Genomic DNA, 6,000 nt, shown 5'->3' with positions numbered 1-6,000 from the left:
CAGGCCTTGGCTGGGACTGAAGGACGATGCAAAGGAAAAAGAAGCCATACTCCACACCTGATAAGGACATGTGGGATATATATCCTTCACAATCTGGGGTGAAAGAAGCAGTCAAGCTGGTAATCTGGTTTAAGAGAGACAGCAATAAAAGGATAACAGGGAATTAGAAGCACAGATGGAGTCATAGTAAGATTTTTCCTCTTCCTCTATGCCCTAACAACTTTACCAAAGTTAACTCAGAGGGAGGACAGGGGTGTGAGGAGGACATGGTGCAGGTTGGATATGGCAATGCAGTCACACTGGGGAAGCCACACCATGTAGTGGCTGGGATTTGGGTCATTCAGTAGCTGCTTTAAAAAAAATAAAAAGAGATAATATTTTAAGCAGCAACCTAAAGAGGGGAGAACCAGCAGGGAGTGTCAAGCTGTGGAGCAGTGGCAGAGAAAGGCTGTTAATTCTTGAAAATGGATGCACGAGCTAATCCTTCTCTGCAAATACAGCCTGGTAAATGGTCAGACCCAGCAGCCTTTTAAATGCCAGATCAGCTCTTACTTAAATGGCATTTTGCTTTATTATTTATTTATTTATTTTACTTTGTTTTTAAATGTATTTGCTAAGAATAGCTTTGAATAAAGGAATGATCTCTGTCTGGCACTGTGTTGTGATGGTTGCTTGGTGTTCATTGTTGTTGCAGTAGGAGAACAGGGATGTGTTAAGTTTGTCAGGGCTCAGACTACCTCGGACCTTTCCCACCCACCCACGCTTAGCCACAACCCCCTCCCCGCGCTCAGAGCCGTCGCGCCCGGCCATGTGCCCACCCCGGGGGGAGGAATGGAACGATGCGGTGCCGTGCGGGATGGCTGGGTGTGAATGGAAGCAGGAGCCGGGTGTGTGGGGCTGAGCAGCGAGACGGGAGAGAGAGGGAGGGGGAGAATTTGGGAAAATGCAGGGATACCGGAGGAGAAGGTAAAGCTTCGGCTGGCTTCCAAAGGGAAGGGTTAACCGAGGAAAGGTAGATGTGCTGTGCGGGCAGCAGGTAGTTAGCAGGCAAGAATGTTGCTGTGGGGTTTGTGGGAGGGCGGGGAAGAGGATGGGCTCGGAGGGTACCGAGCTTGTGGGCAGAATGTAGGCAAATAAAAAGCCTGTTCATAGGTCTGCAGATACGGTCCAGGGATGCTGGCTTAGGAGGCAGGGGGCTGGCAGGGAACTGCAGAGCCTCTGGGTGCAGAGAGCCCGGGATGCCGGAGGGGAGAGTGCTCGGCAGGAAAGGGTGGCTGCAGGTAACACCTGCCGTGGGGAGGAGCGGGGGGCAGCCCACGGGGGACAGAAGTCGGGGCACAACCCGCCTGTGGGGCTGGCAACTCGGTTTGCCCTTGGCAGGGGCATCTGTCCTCATCTCGCCGTGGCCAGTGTGGTCACCCTGCAGGCCAGGGAAGGGGCGAAGGCTGGAGAGGGCAACCTGTCCTTCCAGTGGCAAACAGTCCCTCCTTTCTGCTTGATATTTCTGCGTGTGTGTGTGTTTGTGTGTTTGTGTGCAGAGGGCTGGTCGGTGCTCTTGCATCCCCCTCTCTCCCCTTGCCAGAGAGCAGCAGGCAGAGCCCAGGCTGGCATGCTGCTTGGTTTCCTGGAGGGATCTATGCCACTTGGTGGCACTAAAAAATTGCGTTGAAGCCCGGTACTCGCCCATAAGAAAAGCCCCCTCGTCCCCCAGCCCGGTGCAGCAGCGGAGCGCCCGGGTCCCGGGCACCGCGACCCTGGCGGACAGCAAAGTTCGGGGGTTAGTTCACAAAAGGTCGCCGGGACCGCAGGGGTAAACTCTTCCCCTCGACTCCGTTTTAAACAGCTTTTTTTTTTTTTTTTTTTTTTCCTTTGGATGATGCTGTTCTGAACCGATTGCCGCTTTCTTACTTGCCGGAGTGTAGTGCGAGAGAGAGGTGTCGGTTTGTAGGGGGACTTTACACCCTTCAGAGCATCTGGAGAGATTTCCTCACAGGGCAGAACGCAGGCTTAGCTCACTATAAACATAGAGAGATTGCTACTGTGCATATGTGAGGAAGGGCGGAGGTGTTTAAGCAGGTGAGTCAGGCTGCAGCAAGTATTTAGGAAGACCAGGGCTGTGGTAGCAGAGAGCAAAGACCCATCTGTTGTTTCATCGTTTGTTTGTTTATTCCTCCTCCTCATGCCTTCCCCCTCCCTTAAATCCAGGGACCGTTCACGCCCCTTGCAAATGAGATTTGGGCGATGCTGAGAGAACAGCGTGTTGCATGGCGTGTGTGTATGTGCATGCATTCGCGGGGGTAGGATACGCGGTCCTCAGCATTTGCCTGTGATCAGAAGAAAATAGGTTGTGCCTATAGCTGAAGGAGTGACAATGCTAGCCGAGTGGGGCTCACCTGCTGGTGATCTTTGCAGAGGCATTTGAGGATTATTCAGCTCCAGAAGGTCTGTGTAAGGAGTGCTATCTCTGCCGTCGCTGAAAATAGGAGGTGCCTACCCCTACCTGTCTTAATTATTGCCACCAAAAGGACCATTTTGCCACCACTGTGGGAAGAAGCACTTGCTGCCACTGACAAGGTAACGCTGTGGGTTGGGAGAAGGTATTTATGTGCCGCGGATTGTGGACAGAAAAGCTGTGGATAGAGGAGGGACTCTTCTCCCCCTCTCCTTCCCTTCTTCTTGCTTTTGGTCAGTACCCTGGTTGATGGAGGACTAGTACAACTCCTGGGGGACCATCAAGCCAACCGGTGGGGTACCTCTCTAGGGACTGCAGGGGCATGACGGGGTCAGGATGCTGGAGGGCAGCTGGCACTGATCCCTCCGCGGGAGCATGGTATGTGTGGGGCTGCAGGGTCTGGGGGTACTGTCATACCTGGGCTTGGTGATGTGTGTGGTATAGTTCCTCTGCTCACAACTGGGGATTTGTCTTGCTAGGAGGGTATAACGGAAACGGGAATGTATTTGTTTTCCAGAGAGAGCCAGGCTTAGCTCAGCCATAGACTTTTCTGTGTGACCTTGGGACAAATCACTTGGCTCTGCTCAGCGAGTCCCGTCTGTTCCTTATTTAATTATCAAAGCTAATCTCTCCACGTGCAAAAATGATTCACTATGGACTGAGGGGGACAGCAATACCACCAGCCAAGCAGGGAGACAGAGACCTAAGCACCAGCGTGCATGCACACATGCACGTCTGTATGCACAGCCACTCAGTCGTGGCAGCGCAGGTAGCTGTGCTGGGAATTAACCTTGTCCAGTAGTTTAAGACCCAGGTCTATGCATTTATTTGTAAAAATGCGATCCTGCCTGCCAAATGTGACCACCACGGCAATTTTTACCATCGGTTGATTTCTAGGTTGTTTTATTTTTATCTTCCCCTTGCACAGACCTGCCTGGCGGCAAACGCCAGCGGCGGGCGGTGCTCAGCACCAGGGACAGCGTCCGCTCCTCGCCGCCCGCTGCTCGCTGCTCGCTGCCCGCTGCCCGCTCCCCTCGGCTGCCCGCTGCCCGCAGGCAGCGCTGTCCCGCACCCTGGGGCTCCGCCACCCCGACAGCCCTACTCACATTCCGTCTCATCCCTGAGAAGCAATTTCCGGTGGTGGGAAGGGGGTGACTGGGTGTAGGGAGAGCCAGGACGTTTCTTTCTCCTGGTCTCGAAGACAAAGTAGGGGATCACGTCAAAAGGGACAGAAGATCATCTTGAAAATACACCACTCTAAATCCTGAAAGGGAAAGATGTATCGAGGAGTTAACTGTCAGGCTCTTTAAACTCCCTATGCCTTGTTTTTTTTAATTACCGCATTCCTAAACATTTCTATTGCATGCTAATATTTTGCAAATTCTCAAATACTTTGACTACATGTTAATATTTATGTTACACAATCACAGCGTTGATCATTATTTCAAATGTTCAGAGAGTATTTTTGGGGTCCCTATGTAGATTTTCCGTCATTTTATTTTCAAACATAGTTATGACGTTTCTGGCATAGTGGTACTACTGGCATCCCACCATAACTAGTCTTGTTGCGACTTGCTGGAAAATGTTTTCTGAAACTGCTGTTGCCTTTTCTCGATCACCTCCTCCATCCCATACAGTTTTATCAATTAATAAAATGTCTAGGATTACAGATGAAAACACACCTCAGCTATTAGTTCCTGCTTCATATGGTATAACTGGGTCTTGGTAACAGCAGCAATACGTAGTGTATTTGCCAAATTACGGCGATCATTGCAAGTTTCCCTCGGAAGTTAAACACCTACATACTAAAGCCAAAATTGTTTCATCAACCTGAAAGAGTGTGTGGACATAACATGGGGAAGAACTTCCAGGGATTGCTAAGTGTCTTGTTGATAATTAAAGCATTCTCTGTTTATTAGCTATGAAGAAATATGATCAACACTTCAGTCTATTACTTCCAGTGGATGTTCTGACTAAATGGTGAAAATTCTCCCTTGCTGCTTAGCTTTTAACTATTTCTAAGTGGAATTAGAGAAAACTGCTTTGTAGTCTCTCCTTTTGTACAAGGCTGGTGTTTTTTTGTCAAAGAGCTTGATCCAACGTCCACTGGAATTTGCAGACCTGATAATGTAATGAACAATGTTTGCTTGATGTTGGGTTTTTGGTTTCTTTTGGTTATTTTGGGGACAGAAAAAATAAACCATAGTAGAAATCTCAGAACAGGGTGGTCATATTTCATGATTTTCAAATAAAGACCGTTTGAGTGCATCAGGTTTTGTGTGACCAAAGTGAATTGCCTCTGAGGAATGTGTAGGGGGGACCTCTTCCTGCAAAATGAGCCTCCCCAGAACATTGGAAGAGAGATTGTCAGAATAGCTTGAACGCAATGCTTGGAGTTTGCAATGCCATAGCAGAAGTCAGCAAAGCTTAGCATACTGAGTGTACTTTCTCCTAACATTGGTCCAAATCAAGATGAGCTGAGACATCTCTCTCCTTATGTAACTGTTTCTCTAAGGCTGTTCCATATTTTGCTACGGTAAGATCTTCACTGAGAGATAAGTGACATGACTGACTCTGAACCAGTAATTCAGTTGCTGCTCACTATGTTTTTTTCTTCTTTGATGATAATACATAGGTTAATTCCTTGGGATATACTGATTTGATCCATATAGACATATATTATCTCATTTCTGATGGATTTAAATTAAATGCAGTATGTATTGTAAATGAATGCCTGGAAAGCATTTAATCAGCAGGTATATGGCTTTAAGTTATACAAACATAACACATAAGTAAATTTTGTCACTACAAATTAATGGATTTTAAGGACGTTAGTTTTTGTGACTTTTCTGATCCTGAAAATCCTTTAAGGAGAACCTTAAACTTTAGATAAGTTTTTACAGATATTTGACCAATAGTATTCTTCTGAGAAGCACAGAACATATTCCTAAGTGTTTTCCTGGATTGGGCCATGAGTTCTCACTCTATCACAGCACTGTTCTTTGATAAGTAAACTGGCATTTTACTTTTATTATTTAAATCTGCCTGAAGATTCAGGTACTATGAACTACACAAAAGTGTAACAAAGAAGAAACCGGAAGGGAAGCGCTGCTGCTTCTCTCTTTTAATTTTTTTTTTTTCCCATGATACCGAAAGAAATAAATAAAAGAATTTCCCTTAGCTGAGTTGGTCTTTTGCCTATTAGAAACCATCGAGCCAAGTAGGTTCAGATTGCAAAGCACAGGTGCTTCTCTGCGGGGTCACTAGTGGGCGCTGCTATAATAATGTAAGCCCCAGTGGAAAGGAGGTCACCCTACAGCTTTAACCACAGCTACACCTGCGGGAGCAGAAACCCCTAGCAACAGTCAGACACATCCCATGTAGCAACTCTCAGCCACAAATATAGTGGAAAATCAGCTCTTTCTGAACCACTGCTCATAGTCTTATTTTTGATCAAGTTTTTCAATTAATGCCCTTAGATATTAGCGTGTTTTTTGTTTCTTTTGGTCTCTACGGACTGCAAGTACAGATGGACATGCATTTGAGAT

At 47.3% G+C, this 6,000-nt stretch overlaps 1 protein-coding gene across 1 annotated transcript in view; it reads left to right on the top strand.

Moving 5' to 3' along the window:
* Positions 1–2,735: 2,735 nt before the first annotated feature.
* Positions 2,736–6,000, top strand: part of GRM5 (glutamate metabotropic receptor 5) — a 246,074-nt gene continuing 242,809 nt past the window's right edge. Inside the window, 1 exon segment of the mRNA XM_032099124.1 lies at positions 2,736–2,830. The gene's annotated coding sequence lies outside the window, so the exon portion shown is untranslated.

The sequence above is a fragment of the Corvus moneduloides genome, chromosome 2 (genome assembly GCF_009650955.1).
Source record: "Corvus moneduloides isolate bCorMon1 chromosome 2, bCorMon1.pri, whole genome shotgun sequence".
Taxonomy (NCBI): domain Eukaryota; kingdom Metazoa; phylum Chordata; class Aves; order Passeriformes; family Corvidae; genus Corvus; species Corvus moneduloides.
The sequence above is the reverse complement of the archived record's forward strand: the minus strand, read 5'-3'. Positions and strand labels throughout refer to the sequence as shown.